This window comes from Aquarana catesbeiana, linkage group LG08 (assembly GCF_042186555.1).
Source record: "Aquarana catesbeiana isolate 2022-GZ linkage group LG08, ASM4218655v1, whole genome shotgun sequence".
NCBI lineage: Eukaryota > Metazoa > Chordata > Amphibia > Anura > Ranidae > Aquarana > Aquarana catesbeiana.
Window position 1 is genome coordinate 213656568 of NC_133331.1, and position 16705 is coordinate 213673272.

Below are 16705 nucleotides of genomic sequence, written 5' to 3' on the forward strand. Positions count from 1 at the left end.
CCATATAATTGAGTAAGGGGTACATAGCACCTCTACTCAGTCACCCAAAAAAAATCAAGAGTAAATAAACACACTTACACTTTTTGGCCTTTAGCAAATCCACCATGTAACCTCACCCAGTGATGCAGATTCACGTTAATCATAATAAATTACACCAGGCAGCCAACGATAATCCAGTAGCTAACTGGCACCAAATTACATCTCCCAGCCTCTAAAAGTAAACAAAGGGGAGGGATCTCTGTGTTGACATCATTGACCAAATATGGACATATCCATATTTGGTCACTGCTGTTGTCCAAATATGGCCATGTGGTCATATTTGTAAGTGATGTCATGCTAACCCAGCCCATTTGTACATTTTTACATAGCAGAGAAAGATTTCCAGCCAAAAAATTATTAATGTAGGGTGACATCACTTGTTGCTAAGCATGAGGCAGGTGTTGACAATCATTGACAACAAGGAACCTGTTACGCATAGCAGCAGGTTTTTTATTGCTACTATACATTATGTTTGACTCTCACCAAACGAGTGGAAAGTCCCTACTGAAATCCTACTGAATAACATGCAGTTATGTTTTCAAGATATACCTCTTCTGAAACTCAATGATGTCTGCTGATCTTTTCTTTGAGTTTAATGGGAGGGTATATAAGGCTCCCATAAACACCACAGTCTCCTGCCACAGATCTTCTTTCAGGAGCGTTATATTAAAGAGAAACTGCAGTCTGCTCACATAATTTGTAATAAAAAACATTTTTGCTATTTTGAAGCTTCCTTCCAACCACTTTGCATATTATTTTATATATACTGTGATTCTGTAGTTGCCAAATATGCTGCAGAAATCTCCCTCCACTGAGTTTGGCTGCAACCATTTTAACTGTGGGCAGCTGAAGCTGCTGCCTGTTCACTTTCTGGATTTACACAGACACACAGAAACACACCTCCAGCTCTGCAGCCCTGCAGCTCCCGTTGCCCCTCTTATGACTCGCCCCCCCTTTCCTGGCAAATTCTCATGAGAGTAAGAGAGAGAGCTGTGCATTTTGTCATAAGCCTAGGCTAATGACCAGACAAGAAACAGGAAGTGGGCTGTATAAGGTATTTACTGGCATAAAAAAACAAAGGCAGAAGATTTAATAGATGAAAAGTTGAAAAAAAATCACTGCTTTAAAGAACACATCCCCTCTCATCTCTTTAGACATGCATTTCCCCTGCTGGCCACTGGGTGCTGTAGACTCAAGATGTGTAATCTGCTGATTGGTTACTGGAGTATACACATAAAAAGGGATGATGGCAATGTGATCTTTCAGCAATTTTCAGAAACAACATTTTTGATGGCAGAGAAAGCTAATACTGTGAGAGGTAGGCAACAACAGTATATATCAGAAGGAGAGGGAAATTGATTGATAATCAAAGTAGTTTGGACAGATAATGAAAGTGGGCTCAAGACTGTTGCTGCAGCTTCCAAGGGTTATACAGTATTGTGGACTTTCACGTTTTCCCAGCATTGAGTGTTATCAGTTTAACCATTTGATATCCGTGCTATAGCCGAATGACGGCTACAGCGCCATATGACGGCCTCCCCTGTGCACGCACGCTGAGCGCACCCTACGGAGCGCGCGTGGAGCGCGCTGTGATCACCGAGTCACTGAGACCCGGGTGATCACCGATCCAAGTAAGGGGCCGGTCCTGGCCCCTTACCATGTGATCAGCTATCAGCCAATGACAGCTGATCAAATGATCAAAACAAAAGCTCTGTGATTGTTTTTTTTTTCTCCTCGCGCTGACAGTGAAAAAAAAGCTGATCACCGGCTCACCAGCAAGGGACATCGGTCCCGAAGAGGAGGAGACAATAATGCCTCAATTGTGCCACCAGTACCCCCTGCCAGTGCCACCTGACATTGCCACAGCACAGTGCCCACCAGTGCCATGTATCAGTGCCCATGAGTGCCACCTATCAATGCCTACAAGTGCCACATATCAATGCCCACCATTGCCACCTAACAATGCCCACCATTGCCACCTAACAATGCCCACCAGTGGTGCCAATCAGTGCCACCTAGCAGTGTTGCAGATCAATGTACCAGATCAGTGCCCATTATTGCCACCAATCAGTGCCCATCACTGCCACCCATCAGTGCCCATCACTGCCACCTATCAGTGCCCATTGGTGCCGCCTCATCAGCGTACCTCAGTGAAGTAGAAAAATTACCCTTTTTAAAATTTTATAACAAAATATAAAAAAAAAAATTTAAAAGTTCGGTCTTTTAAAAAATTTTTTTAACAAAAAATAAAAACCGCAGAGGTGATCAAATACCACCAAAAGAAAGCTCTATTTGTGGGGAAAAAATGATAAAAATGTCATTTGGGTACAGTGTTGTATGATCGTGCAATTGTCATTCAAAGTGCGTCAGCGCTGAAAGCTGAAAATTGGTCTGGATAGGAGGGGGGTTTAAGTGCCCTGTAAGCAAGTGGTTAAACAAGGTAAAGTGACATTTGTGGGAGTTCAAAGTAAGGAAAGAGTTCAGTCCCTGGCATCCAATGTATGATTTCAGATCACCTGTATACTGTAAATAGCAAAACGGAATCCAAAGCAGCCATGTACGCTTAGCAGAAGTGTATTTTTACATGTCAGCTGGAAGCGAAAGCATTAAAATCTACTGACCTTTATGAAATTCAAGCTTTTTTGCTGGATCGTGTCCTCTATAAACAGATGTGATACACAAGTTATCATTACAGATTGATAATAACGTTCTTATTACAGTTGAAGTGTCTTAAGAACCCAGAATTATTTAAAATGTGCTCAGGAAAACCACAGACCTTCAAGTCAATTATTTCACATGCAGTCCATTATGCATGCACTAAAGGATTTAGAAATGGTATATGACAGACAAATAGGAGCTGACTACTATTTGGAGAAAATAAAAAACCAACAAAGATTTGAGAAATTTGAGTGCTAAAATGTACTATGAAAAGAAAACATTTAGTACCTACAGGAAATGTTCTTTATTTATCCATATGCATAATGGCATAGTAGTGGACATGATCAAATAAAATATTGAAATGAATAGGAGACTTGGATTGTGAACAACTATTTATATAAATTCCTTTTATTTATGAAATTAGGTCAGGTTTTGTTCTTTTTTGATATTCTATTGTAACGGCTTGTGCGGCCACTTTATCAGCATGAAAAGACTCTCGAAGCTGCTATAAACTTGTTATAAACTGCTTTTTAAACACTTCAATATGGGGAACTTTTGCCCCCTTCCTGATCTATCTTTTGGTGGCATTTAACTGCTTGCCGCCCGCCATATGATGGCCAGGCGGCGCAGCTCTTGTTCTGGTCGATGTCCGTCCACTTAAACAGGACATGCGCGCAATTGTGTGCTTACAGCCCTGTACTGTCGGTGGCGGCATATCACATAGACACCACTCGTCTCCAAGGGGGGTGAACAGCCATTGAGCATGGCTGTTTTTCCACGTGATCAGCCATGAAGTCACGGCCAATCACAGATGGTACCTCCCCACTTTGCACTGCACATGCACGCGATCACAAGCTTGCTGCGCGTGCATGTCAGTGGCAGCATGTTCCCATGAACACTGCTTGTCACCGACGCTGGTAAACAGCCAATGGCCAGTGGCTGTTTACCACATGATCGGCTGTGATCCTTTCACAGCCAATCACTAAATGTAAACACAGAGTGGTAATGAGATGTTACCAGGTTCTTCTCCTCACACACCAATCGTGTGTGAGAAGGAGATTGCGGTAACATCTCGTTGCCGCTTACAGTGTACACAAATCACACTGATTGCCCCCCCCAATAAAGAGGACCTGTCACCACCTATTAAAGTACGTGTCACCACCCATCAAAGTACCCGTCACAGTCCATATGAGTACCCGAGTACCTGTCACAGTCCATCTGAGTACCTGTCACAGTTCATCTGAGTACCGAGTACCTGTCACAGTCCATCTGAGTACTGGAGTATCTGAGTACCTGTCACAGTCCATCTGAGTACCCGAGTACCCCTCACAGTCCATTTGAGTACCCGAGTACCTGTCACAGTCCATCTGAGTACCCGAGTACCTGTCACAGCTCATCTGAGTACACGAGTACCTGTCACAGCTCATCTGAGTACACGAGTACCTGTCACAGTCCATCTGAATACCCGAGTACCTGTCACAGTCCATCTGAGTACCTGTCACAGTTCATCTGAGTACCCAAGTACCTGTCACAGTCCATCTGAGTACCCGAGTACCTGAGTACCTCTCACAAGTCCATCTGAGTACCCAAATACCTGAGTACCTGTCACTGTTCACCTGAGTACCCGAGTACCTGAGTACCTGTCACAGTTCATCTAAGTACCGGAGTACCTGAGTACCTGTCACAGTCCATATAAGTACCTGAGTACCTGTCACAGTCCATCTGAGTACCCGAGTACCTGAGTACCTCTCACAGTCCATCTGAGTACCCAAATACCTGAGTACTTGTCACTGTTCATCTGAGTACCTGAGTACCTGTCACAGTTCATCTGAGTACTGGAATACCTGAGCACCTGTCACAGCCAATCTGAGTACCCGAGTACCTGTCACAGTTCATCTAAGTACCGGAGTACCTGTCACAGTCCATCTGAGTACCCGAGTACCTGTCACAGTCCATCTGAGTACCTGTCACAGTTCATCTAAATAGCCGAGTACCTGTCACAGATCATCTGACTCACTATGCCTCATAGATTATACGTTGGGGTGTTCCCTTTCCAAAATGCGGTCATTTTGTGGGCAATTCCATTGTCCTGGTGCGCCAGGGCCTTCAAAAGTGTAATAGGTGGTTGAGAAATGAGATGTGTCATTTATGCTCCTAGAATGCCTGAAGGTGCTACTTCAATGTTAGGCCTTTGTATGTGGCCAGGCTGTATAAAAGTCTCACACATGTGGTATTGCCATACTCAGGAAGAGTAGCAGAATGTATTTTGGGGTGTAATTATTTTATGCATATGTATGTTGGCCATACACTAGATGCAAAATCGTCCGAAAATCGATCATGTAGACACTTTGTTCATTTTTTGGCAAGTTAATGGGCACAAATCGTTAATCGTTTGTGACGTTTTTGTGGCAAAAAAAACGAACGGCAAGTTTGGAAAACTTCTGCCGAACGATAAATTGCAAGGTTAATGCGTTATTCGTCTGTGAAAAAACAAATGGTTGCTACTGCTCATGGGTGAAAAAACATTTAACCCAGAAGGTAAATATTCATGCCAAAGAACGTTTACTTCAAAAGGTCATGACAAATCGTCCACACCAACAACTATATAACCTGCAATCTCGTCAATCATGATATACCTATCTTGTAAAAAATAGAACAACAGACCAAATATGTAATATTAAAACTTTATTGCAAATGTAATTTTTTATAAAAGTAAAGAAAGTGTTACAAACTTTTTTGTGCATCTTTTTTTATTTAAAATAGCCTCGAAAAATGTTATTCTCACATTTTACTACTGAACATTATACATCCATCAACCAATGATTTTTAATTTTCAAAGCTGTAATTTTTTGACAAACATTATCAGTAGTCTTGAGATTTTGGCCTGCAGAATAAACCTGGTTTGAGTTTCTCCTTAAAGTTTGTGATGGCAGTCACCCCTACTATAAAGTGCATGTCCACATATGTGATATTTGTGTGCATGAAAAACTACTACCATATGTGTCCATACATATTTGACTTGTTGTGTCTGAACACAACTATAGTAGAGGTGACTGGCTGCACAAACTTTAAAGACAGCTTTGCTCCAACCATGTTTTTACATGGCAGGCCTGAAGTTTAAATGTGCATGAAGTACCCACATTACATATAGAGTGGAAGGAAAGGGGAAGAGGTTTCTAGGAACCCCCCTTTCCTCATGGGATTACGGCAGTAGGCAGTTTCAAGGCTCCCCCCTCCTGTGTGAATGAGTCACACAGGTGCCTTGTTAGGTCAAGTGCACTGAGGTGAGGTCACATGGCCTATAGGGGTTAGGCCATGTGAGTCATGTCAGAGGTATACAGGCAGGGAGAATACTAGGCTAGGATTGGCTAATTTGAGGTAGTGTCACATGGCAGCCTAGGATAGGCCATGTGAATTTTACCTGAGCCTGCCTATAAAAGGGGGTTCTGTGAAGGGGAGCTCATTCGCCTCAGAAGGCATAGCCCCACCCTCCCACCCAAAAAATAAAAAAATAATTTTTTTTATTTGTCGAGGCCAATATTGTGTAGTGGTGTCACCTTGAAATCAAGGGGGGATTATTTTAAAAGTGGACTTGAGTTTTTTTTTTCAATGGGTCTAAAAAAGTGTTAAAGTGAAGTTGAGTTCTTCGGGAAGTGAAAAGTTCAAATTATTTAAGTTACAGCTTGAGCCCTGGTGGCTAAGTCGGTTTGGAGTGCATAAATATACATATACAATGTTATTTTTTGATCCACCATCAAAGGGGGGTGCACAGATGCCTCCCTCTGTGCACCCCCCTTTGATGGTGGATGTCTTTTGGACGCCCATGCGGGGTCTTGTGGGTATATCTGGACGTTCAGCACGGCTGGGATTCTGATTCACTACTTGGCGATTGGATAGAGGCGGTCACATCTCTAAGAACAAACTGACAACCATTGGATGTTTTTCACTCCATTGAGACATTTTCCAGACACAATTTTAAGGGGCTAAGTGGAGACCGCAGTGAGAAATACCCCTATCCAGACCGTGCTGATCCTCCGGATGTTCCCCTATTGTGGCCTTTGTTTTGTTCCGCCTCCTCAGCTCCCGAGCTGGATGCATCACACTGCTGCCATCTTGATATCCAGCGTTTGGCGATTCATCTCAGACTTCGATACAACATTCATGCATCCGCCCCTGAAGAAGCGAGCTTTATTGAGGGCTTTATTGATGCTTGTTTTATGCCGGTACATGCTGGGTATTATTGATGTCTGCATTATGTTTACATACTTCCCTGTCCACATGTATGTACATTTTATCATCTTATTTTGTATGTGTATTTACTGACCCAGCAACTTTCAAGTTTTATTGTTGCTCATTGATGTATAACATTTGTAATAAATCTTTGTATATTTATGTTCATCTGTGTTGTGTACATTGGCTATTATGCCTGGTAACTCACAATCATTGTTGTTACCGCTCCGTTACATAACATTTTGAAATGAATAAATTGATTTTGTCTCAGTGTTCGCTGTGGACATTGGCTAAACCTCTCTCACCTCATCTAAAGTCCCAGGGCTATTTTTCTTGTTTTTTTGATTATTATTTTAAACCAACAATAAATGGCCGTGGCCAGCTTTTATCCAAAATAAACTCTGTGTCTGGTGTATTCTTTTTGGCAAGTTGCCTTCCTGTCTGTTATCCCATGTGTATTTCCACAAGAAAGTGCTTGTCCTCAACAGTAGAACTAGCTGAAGCTTTGGTGCAAATTTGTGCAAACAATGACCACATGAACTGAACTATACAAACATGAAAGAAAAAACAACATGGACAAAAGTGATACGTGTTAAATTTTACATAGTGTGTGTCAACTACAACCATAAAACTTTGCTGGACAGAGGTCAATTGATCTTTGATTTTCTCTAACTTTGATGAGCATTTCAAAAGATCAGATACCACAGAAGTACTGGAACACAATTTTTGAAATACTTTCAGACGTTCTACACCAAGACTTGCATCCAACACCTGACCTCGCGATTCTAAACCTCAATATTGACTCAGTCCTCCCGACATACAGACATGTAGTGACCCATATTCTATTGGCCGCAAGACTTTGTATTGCGAGGTTATGGAAAACTGATAATCCCCCATCCATAGAATATACTCTCGACACGGTGAATCTCCACTATAGTTTTGAACTAATGATGGCCTCTAGTACAGGCCTCCTACACAAAGAAAGGGCAAAATGGGAGCTGTGGTCTGGGGTTGCGACATTTCTTTAATACCAACTAACATGCTGTTCTTTTTTTGTTCTTGATAAGGAACAAGTTGTTAGAGTTACTACTTGATACTACTACTCTCTATTGTTACTGCTTTCAGACCTGCATACACTTTCTGATGGATACTGTCCACACGGAGTGTCACCCCCCAGGTAACAAAAGAGTTCCCGATGGGGTTCCGGGGCGGGGGTCACTCAAGTAATAATTAACTCTTATGCCCCGTACACACGGTCGGATTTTCGGATGGAAAATGTGTGATAGGACCTTGTTGTTGGAAATTCCAACCGTGTATAGGCTCCATCACACATTTTCCATCGGATTTTCCGACACACAAAGTTTGAGAGCAGGCTATAAGATCGTGTGTACACAAATCTGACGCACAAAGTGCCACGCATGCTCAGAATAAATAAAGAGATGAAAGCTATTGGCTACTGCCTCGTTTAGAGTCCCGACATACGTGTTTTACGTCACCGCATTCAGAACGATCAGATTTGCCGACAACTTTGTGTGACCGTGTGTATGCAAGACAAGTTTGAGCCAACATCCGTCCGAAAAAATCCTAGGATTTTGTTGTCGGAATGTCCGATCAATGTCCGGCCGGGTGTATGGGGCATTAGTATTTACGGTTGAGATTAAGACAGGTCCTTGATTTATGTTATATAGGCAACCAGATAATCTTACTATATATCTATATTTAATTGACTTACTGTTTACCACTGTACAATGTGCACATTGTATTCTTGTGTATTAAATGCAAAAATCAATAAAAATCTATTGAAAAAAAAAAAAAAAAAAAGGATCAGATTCCAATCTTTGGGCAGTGAGGGAATTTAATCCCTATTCCTCAGACAGATGATGCGCTGTTGAAAAAAAAGAAAAATCAGGAAAATGTGTTTGAAATGGAGTTGGATGTTAAAGTGTATGTGAAGTGGCTTACCTGTGCTGCTTGTGATGTTATCAGAGGAATGCTGGACCTGGTCTGCTTCAACAACTGGTATAGTTTGGCATGGTTCTGCATCATCATCATCATCATCTGGTCCTATAGCAGTAGCTGGAGCTGTGTCATTAACCAGAACAATATCCATTCCTGTTGTCACAGTCCTGTTATCAAAGTGTGCTTTCTTGGGTCTTTCTAGGTTTAAGAAAATAAAAATTCATGAAAAAAGCATGCATGCTAAAGAATATAGGTTTGCATTGATGAAGACGTTGCAGAGAGACTACATGGATTGCCTAGCTGAGAGAGCAGAAATGGCAGAAAATAAGCTAAAATACCTTTTTTGATCATTCTAATGCCCCGTACACACGGTCGGATTTTCCGACGGAAAATGTGTGATAGGACCTTGTTGTCGGAAATTCCGACCGTGTGTGGGCTCCATCACACATTTTCCATCGGATTTTCCGACACACAAAGTTTGAGAGCAGGATATAAAATTTTCCGACAACAAAATCCGTTGTCGGAAATTCCGATCGTGTGTACACAAATCCGACGGACAAAGTGCCACGCATGCTCAGAATAAATAAAGAGATGAAAGCTATTGGCCACTGCCCCGTTTATAGTGCCGACGTACGTGTTTTACGTCACTGCGTTTAGAATGATCGGATTTTCCAACAACTTTGTGTGACTGTGTGTATGCAAGACAAGTTTGAGCCAACATCCGTTGGAAAAAATCCTAGGATTTTGTTAACAGAATGTCCGAACAAAGTCCGACCATGTGTACGGAGCATATGAATTTTATGCAACTGGGCTTCCTCGCTATGGTTCAAGTCAGACCATCTCTTGCGCATCTGGACCTTTGTTCTCTCCACACCATACTTCTTCTCAAGCACATGGACAACCTTCTTCATGATGTTGTCTTCTCTTGTATTAGGCCTGGGGTAGTTTTTGTGCCTCCCATCATAATCATTTTTTTCCAGAATCTTCACCATAGTTTTCATTTCATCCAGGGACATAGGTGTTGCCTTTTTTTAAAAACTTTGCAGGCTAAATCGTTCGGTAATGGCATGCTCCTTTTCTTCAGCCACTGTTCTGCTGCTAAAGATGGCGCCAGATGAAGCGGGGCAGAGCATGTAAACTCCCATAGAGAACCATGGTACACTCCGACCCGGCACACAGAATGTTGTCACGTATGAACACAGAATGTTGTCATGTATGATTACACTGACCAGACCAACGATTACACTGACCAATCCACAGAAGATTTGCAACAACTAAAGGTAAGCAGACCAGTACAATAGTTCTAGGGTATTAATTGTTTGGTGTAGTTTGGCAGCTGAACAATGATGCATTGTTTATTATTACAGGAGCAATGGTGGATACATTTACCTCACCACATTTCCTGCCACAATTCCCTGAAATGTACAGAGACCTTCCATGTCTATGGAAAGTATGCTTCAAAGACTATTCCGACCGCCAAAAACGTAATGAAGCATATACTAAATTAGCGGAACTATGCACTGTTATGTATTCCAAAGCAGATATATCCTATGTGACCAAAAAAATTGCAAATCTGCGTACTATTTTCAAAAAAGAATTGAATCAAATTAATGAATCCAAAAGATCTGGTGCAGGTGCAGATCAAGTATACGTGCCACGCCTGTGGTATTTTGAGAGTCTACATTTTCTGACTGACCAGGAGGAAGCACGACCCTCTGTGTCAAGTTTAGACAGTATCAGTGGAAATATTTCAAGAGATGAAGAAGATGGAACATTTGAGGAAATGGCAGACAGTCAGGTAAGTAATCATATTATTTTTTTTATACACTTTTATACTGTATGTACAGATAAGAAAAGCAAAATTGAAGATAATACATACCAAATTCCAACACACATCAAACTTAAAGCACATGTAACTTTGTACATTTGTTTTTTTAAGGCAAAAATAACATGGCACCTGTGTTTGGTACTGAAATAATAGATAAATGCAGACACTCAAATTTACATATATCAATTAGAGATTGTTTTGTCAATCTACTGCTCCACGACCCAGAAAATATTGCATATAATCCAGGCGATTCTGACGGGCTAGTTGACTAGAGACGTGGTGGGGCATGGCCTAGGTTTAATAGCCCTTCTGTATCATTACGCCACTCACCAGGCATGACATCCCCAGACAGAGTATCTTACTGGTCCACCAGGGATTGTGGCATGTAGGTGGAGCTAGTACGCCTTAAGAAATTATGCAACACACAGCAACAATGAACTATAGTGTCAATTTTGGGGGGGCTACATTTATTGCTGTATGGAAGATACAAAAGCAGTTGGCCATATTACCAAGAGCATTTTCCACAACTCGAGATAACCTGTAATTAAAGGTGTACGGTTTTTAAGGGCAAATGGTTTCAACACATGGTCAGATAATGCAAGTGTGTCATCTGTAACAAATATGAAGTTTAGTCCTGTCACTGTGTCCTCTTGGGATGGTAGATTTAGAAGTCTGTTTTTTAAACGATGAGAAAAAACATTTTTCTCAATTATTCCCCATCTGAATTTCGTCCATTTTTGCTAATGTCCACAAAGATAAACTCACACTTTGCATTCCCAATTGCCATTAGGATGATGCTAAAGTAGCCTTTGTAATTATAATAGAAGGAGCCAGATTTTGCTGGGGGGCGTTATGCGAATATGCTTCCCGTCTATGGTACCGCCACAGTTGGAGAAATTCCAATAGTTGTTAAATTGTTTAGCTGTTGCTTTCCATACCTCCACAGATGCCGGTAGCTGTGCAAAGGTAAAAATATTTTAGGCTTAATTCGATACTTTTTTAAATTTTGCTTTATTATACAGGATCTAAAAAAAAGAGAAAGACAAGGCAAGAGTCTACAGGCAACTTTCTATTACAAGCATCTGCAGCATTAAATCAGAAGAGGGATGAATGTGATGACCTGGGTGAATTTGCTGCCAAGAAAATATGCAGGATGTCAGAAGACCAAAAACAGTTACTGGAACCATTACTCATTCAGCTTCTTAATAAAGGGTTAAGAGAGGAGCTGACCACAAATATGCACTTAGCTGAGCACAAAACCACACACACCCAATCATCGCAACAACCTCAACAAATGCATCAGTGGCACATACCATTCACACAGCAGGATCGTCCACAAAGCAACTGGGGACATGATTATTAGACATGTGCACACTGAAATATTTCGTTTCGGAATTTCGTTTTCGTCCGAAAAAAAAAAAAAAAATGAGTTTCTCCCGAAATTCATTTTTATTCATTTTGTTTTTCATTAAAAATTGCATTCGTCCAAAAATCCAAATTGATTAAGGTCGAATCTGTCATTGAAGGCTTATGGTGTCTGTCGAATGTTCAAAGAAGATTCGACGGAGCAGCTAAACTGTACGTGTACATTTCCAGTCAAATTTTCTGCCTGCAAGCTAGCTGTAGTAAAATTCTAATGTTGTATGACTAGTAATAATTATATTTATTAATTATTTTACTAGTCAACCAACATTAGAATTTTTCTATAGCCTATGGGCAGATGCATTTGACCAGAAAGGTACGATAGCAGCGTTGTACAGTTTAGCTCCGTCAAATCTTCTTAGAACTTTCGACAGACACCATAAGCCAAAGATTCGACGTTTGTATGTTTTTCTTTGCTTTGTCGAATCTTCGTTGTTCATGTTGAATGGTCTACTCTACTCCAACAGTCAGCCAACTTTCACATTCGTCTCTCAATGCCCAAGTGCAATGGCGGGCGCGGCATCCAACGTTGTGTCAGATATTGATATGGCATTATAATATAGTATCTATAATAATAAATCCCCCCACAACACGGGCAGCCTCTGAGGCTATCACAACACTAGTATCACTATCAAGTTCACAACACTAACACAATAGCAGCAGATTATTATGAAAAAGTTAAGTTGAACTGTAGCTTGCTTCACTATTGTTCTGATGCTGTGCTTATGCTTAATTGCTAAATAATTCAGGTTCTCTGACAAATGGACAAGCTAAGATTCACTGTCTTCTGAAATGATTCAGTGTGTGTGTGTCTCTCTCTGCTAGCAAATCGTAAGTGAAAGTAAGTTGGCTGTATGTGTGCACTTAGTTCTAGCTATTTTACTGCCCCTCCTCTTTGGTTACAATTGGCCAATAACATTCATCATTATTTTTATTTTACTTCCCCCACCCAATTCCAGCAGCGATCTTTTCTCTCTATGTTGAATCTTTTCTCTCCATGTGGAATAATCTTGGACTAATAAAGTTAAGGTTAGGCACATTCGACCACAGGTTCGATAGACACAGATTGTTATTGTCAGCGTCATGTCAAATCTCCTATCTATATCGAACTGTTGCTGCAACGAAAATGAAATAAACAAATGCTTTAATGTTGGATCTTTTGGTTTTCGTATTCTGCACTTTCGTTATCGTTTGTTAAAACGATAACGAAAATACCTGAAATTCTGACAAAAATGCATTCGGACGAAAACAAATGCACATGTCTAATGATTATCAGTACACATCTTTGTGAATCACGTACATTTGGTTTAAAAGATGTTATCTTTGTCAGTTTGACATGTTATGAACTAGTTTGAGTTTACTGATATGTTTAGAGCTTCTAAATTCAAGGTTTAACGAAGCAAGCTGTACAGTGTTTGAGAATTAAAAATAAAAGCACTGTGTCATTACCTTTAAGTATTCGTCTTGCATGATTCTTATGATGGCTTGGCAGATCTCAGGTATGATGTGGTCTAGCGACTGGGCAGAGATTCCAGTGGTGAACTTGAGGTCTTCAAAACTTCATCCAGTTGCCAGAAAATGAAGTGTGGCTACCAGTCTCTGCTCTGCTGTGATGCTACTTCTTAAGACTGTGTCCTTTTTTGTTTTGAGGGGTGACACTTGACTCAGTAGCAGCTGAAAGGACTCATCAGCCATCCTCAGATAGTTCCGATAATCATCGGGATTGTTTTCCTTGAGCTCTCGAATCAATCTCATATGAGATAAGTTATCACAGTTCTTCAGCCACTCTTTACTTCATAACCTTCACCTTTTGCTTCTGGGCTCCTCTGCTTTCTGTATAGCCATCACTCCAAGCATTACTATGGCAATGGTCCTCATCCACATCCATGTTGAAGGTGGTGCTGATGTAGGTGATGCAGTAGAGATGCTCATTATGCACAGGGTTCGTTCTGAGGAATGCACGTTGCTCCTCTGAGCGTATACGTAAACCACAGGAAGCCACAGAGCAGAGGTCAAAACACATTTTGTCACTTCCTTTTTATATGCAAAAACCGACGAAAAAAATGATACATTGATGTTCATAAAATCATTACTTACCTGATGGTGTGATTGTTTGCTCTCACGAACGTATGTTCGTTTTTCGAGAGCGCACTCGGCCGATTTTTCGCCTAGTGTATGGCCAGCATTACTTAATACCTTGGCATGTCTACTTTGTAAAAAGGTCATTTGGGGGGTATTTGTACTTTCCTGACTTGTTACTGTCTCAAGAAATGAGACATACCTGATGTACTGAAGGCCTGATCAGATCAATTTTCAGTGATTGGCACCATAGTTTGTAGACTATAATTTTCAAAAATTCCAAATAATATACACTAATTTTGGTTATTTTTACCAAAGCTATTTAGCAGTATAAATTTTGGCCAAAATTTATAAAGAAAAATTACTGATTTGCAAAATTTTATGACAGAAACAAAGAAAAAGGCATTTTTTTTCACAAAATTTAGTCTTTTTTTATTTATAGCACAAAAAATAAAAAAAACTAGTGATTAAATACCACCAAAAGAAAGCTCTTTGTGTGAAAAGAAGGACGCAAATTTCATATGGGTACAGTGTTGCATGACTCATTTGGGTACAGTGTTGCATGTTGTGTGAGAGTGCTGAAAGTTAAAAATTGGTCTGGGCAGGAAGGGGTGTAAGTGCACTGTATTGAGGTGGTTAATCATCACTTTTTATATTTTTTGCTAAACATATTTTTCTTCGTTTCCGTTATAACATTTTGCAAATAATCTTTCTTCATGAATTTCGGCCAACATACAGTATATTCAGCTACATTTCTTTGGTGAAAATAACTTAAATCAGTGTATATTATTTAGTCTGTAGGAAAGTTATAGAGTCCGCAAACTATGGTATATACCTGAAAATTGATCAATCCTGATGTACTGATGGCCTATCTCAGTTGTTGAGGCCCAAAATGGCAGGACAGTACAGATATTCCCCAAATTACCCCTTTTTGGAAAGTAAATAATCCAAAGTATTTAGTAAGAGGCATGGCAAGTTTTTTGAAGTTGTCAATTTTGTCATAAGTTTTTGGAAAATGAAAAAAAAAAAGTAACTTTTTTATGTATATTGTCACCAGTGCAATAGAGTCTTCATATAACAGGTACAGGAGTACAAAAAATAAATAAATACATTTTTCTCACATCTTTGTAATTTATTTTTCATTTTTAATATATGTATTTATTTACAATTTTTTTAACACACTTTGACCAGAGCAATATATTACCATAGTAACATTATACTACTCTGGGGAAGTGATCAGTATTTTTTTTTTTTTACACCTTATGTTTGCATATAGCAGTGCATTACATTGCTACAATATAAGCAAGCATTTTACTGAATTAAATCGATTTATCTTTTGTTGTGATTAGCTGTGATTTGTCAGACCTAATCACATGGTACAAATGGGCTGTGATTGGCCCAGTCTGTACCATGTGATCACACTGACCAATCACAGCTAGCAACTCAATTGTATACAATGGATGGCTTGAAAGGAAGGATGTTGAGACTTGTAGTTTATTCACACACAGAGCTGTGTGAATGAATGACATGGCCGTGTGGGTGGAGCTTCACCCCGTACTGCTGTCACAGGGAGGGGAGGGGTGCACTGGACAGAGAGGAGGGGCCAGGAATGCCGATGGGGGACCTGAAAAGAGGAGGTTTATATTTTATTAATTTTATATAATTTATTATTTTAAATAATCGTAGCATCGATGCATCACGATTCAACCATACACGATGTGGCATCGATGCTACGACTGGAATAATCGATGTTTGGATGACATCATCCTCGCGCCACGTTATGCCCCGCCTTCGTGACTGAGTGAAGGCAAGAGCCGCCGAAGAGCCGTGAGAGTAAGCCGCGCTGGCTTTTCCTGCTTCCTGCCTCCCACTGACGTAATCCCCTGCTGCCCTGCGTCGAGGAGCGACGCTGTGTGCACTTTGGCGGGGACATGGAGTGCCGGTGTTTGGAACTGTTGCTGCTAAGAGTGGCGGCAGCAGCCGGCTTGTGGAGCACGGAGCCCTGAGGAGGAGAGTGGTGCCACCGGGCCTTACGTCCCAAGGGAAGGAAGATGGATCCCCGAGGGACATCATTTGCTGTATAATAGACTTCAAACTGAAGGAAGAAATTATCAGACAAGCAAGAAGCAGGCCTCAAATTCTCCATGGATGGGAGAGCACTTCAAATCTATCAGGACCTCTCAGGAATCACCTTACAGCATCAACGTGATCTGAAGCCTCTGCTGGACGCCCTTCGCACGAAAGGTATTGAATATAAATGGAAATTCCTGTTTTGCCTTTCTGCCTCCACCCAGGGTTGCACGGCTCTCCTGAGTGTACCAGAGGATCACCCACACTTCTGCAGAACCCTGGGCATACCCCTGGTAGATGTCCCTAACTGGTATGTGGAGTTTCGCCGCTCAGTGACAAGCAAAGAATCACCTCAAGAAGAACCCATGGAGGCGCAAGATACCAGGTACCATAGGCAAAGGTCCCCATCCGCCCCCAGGC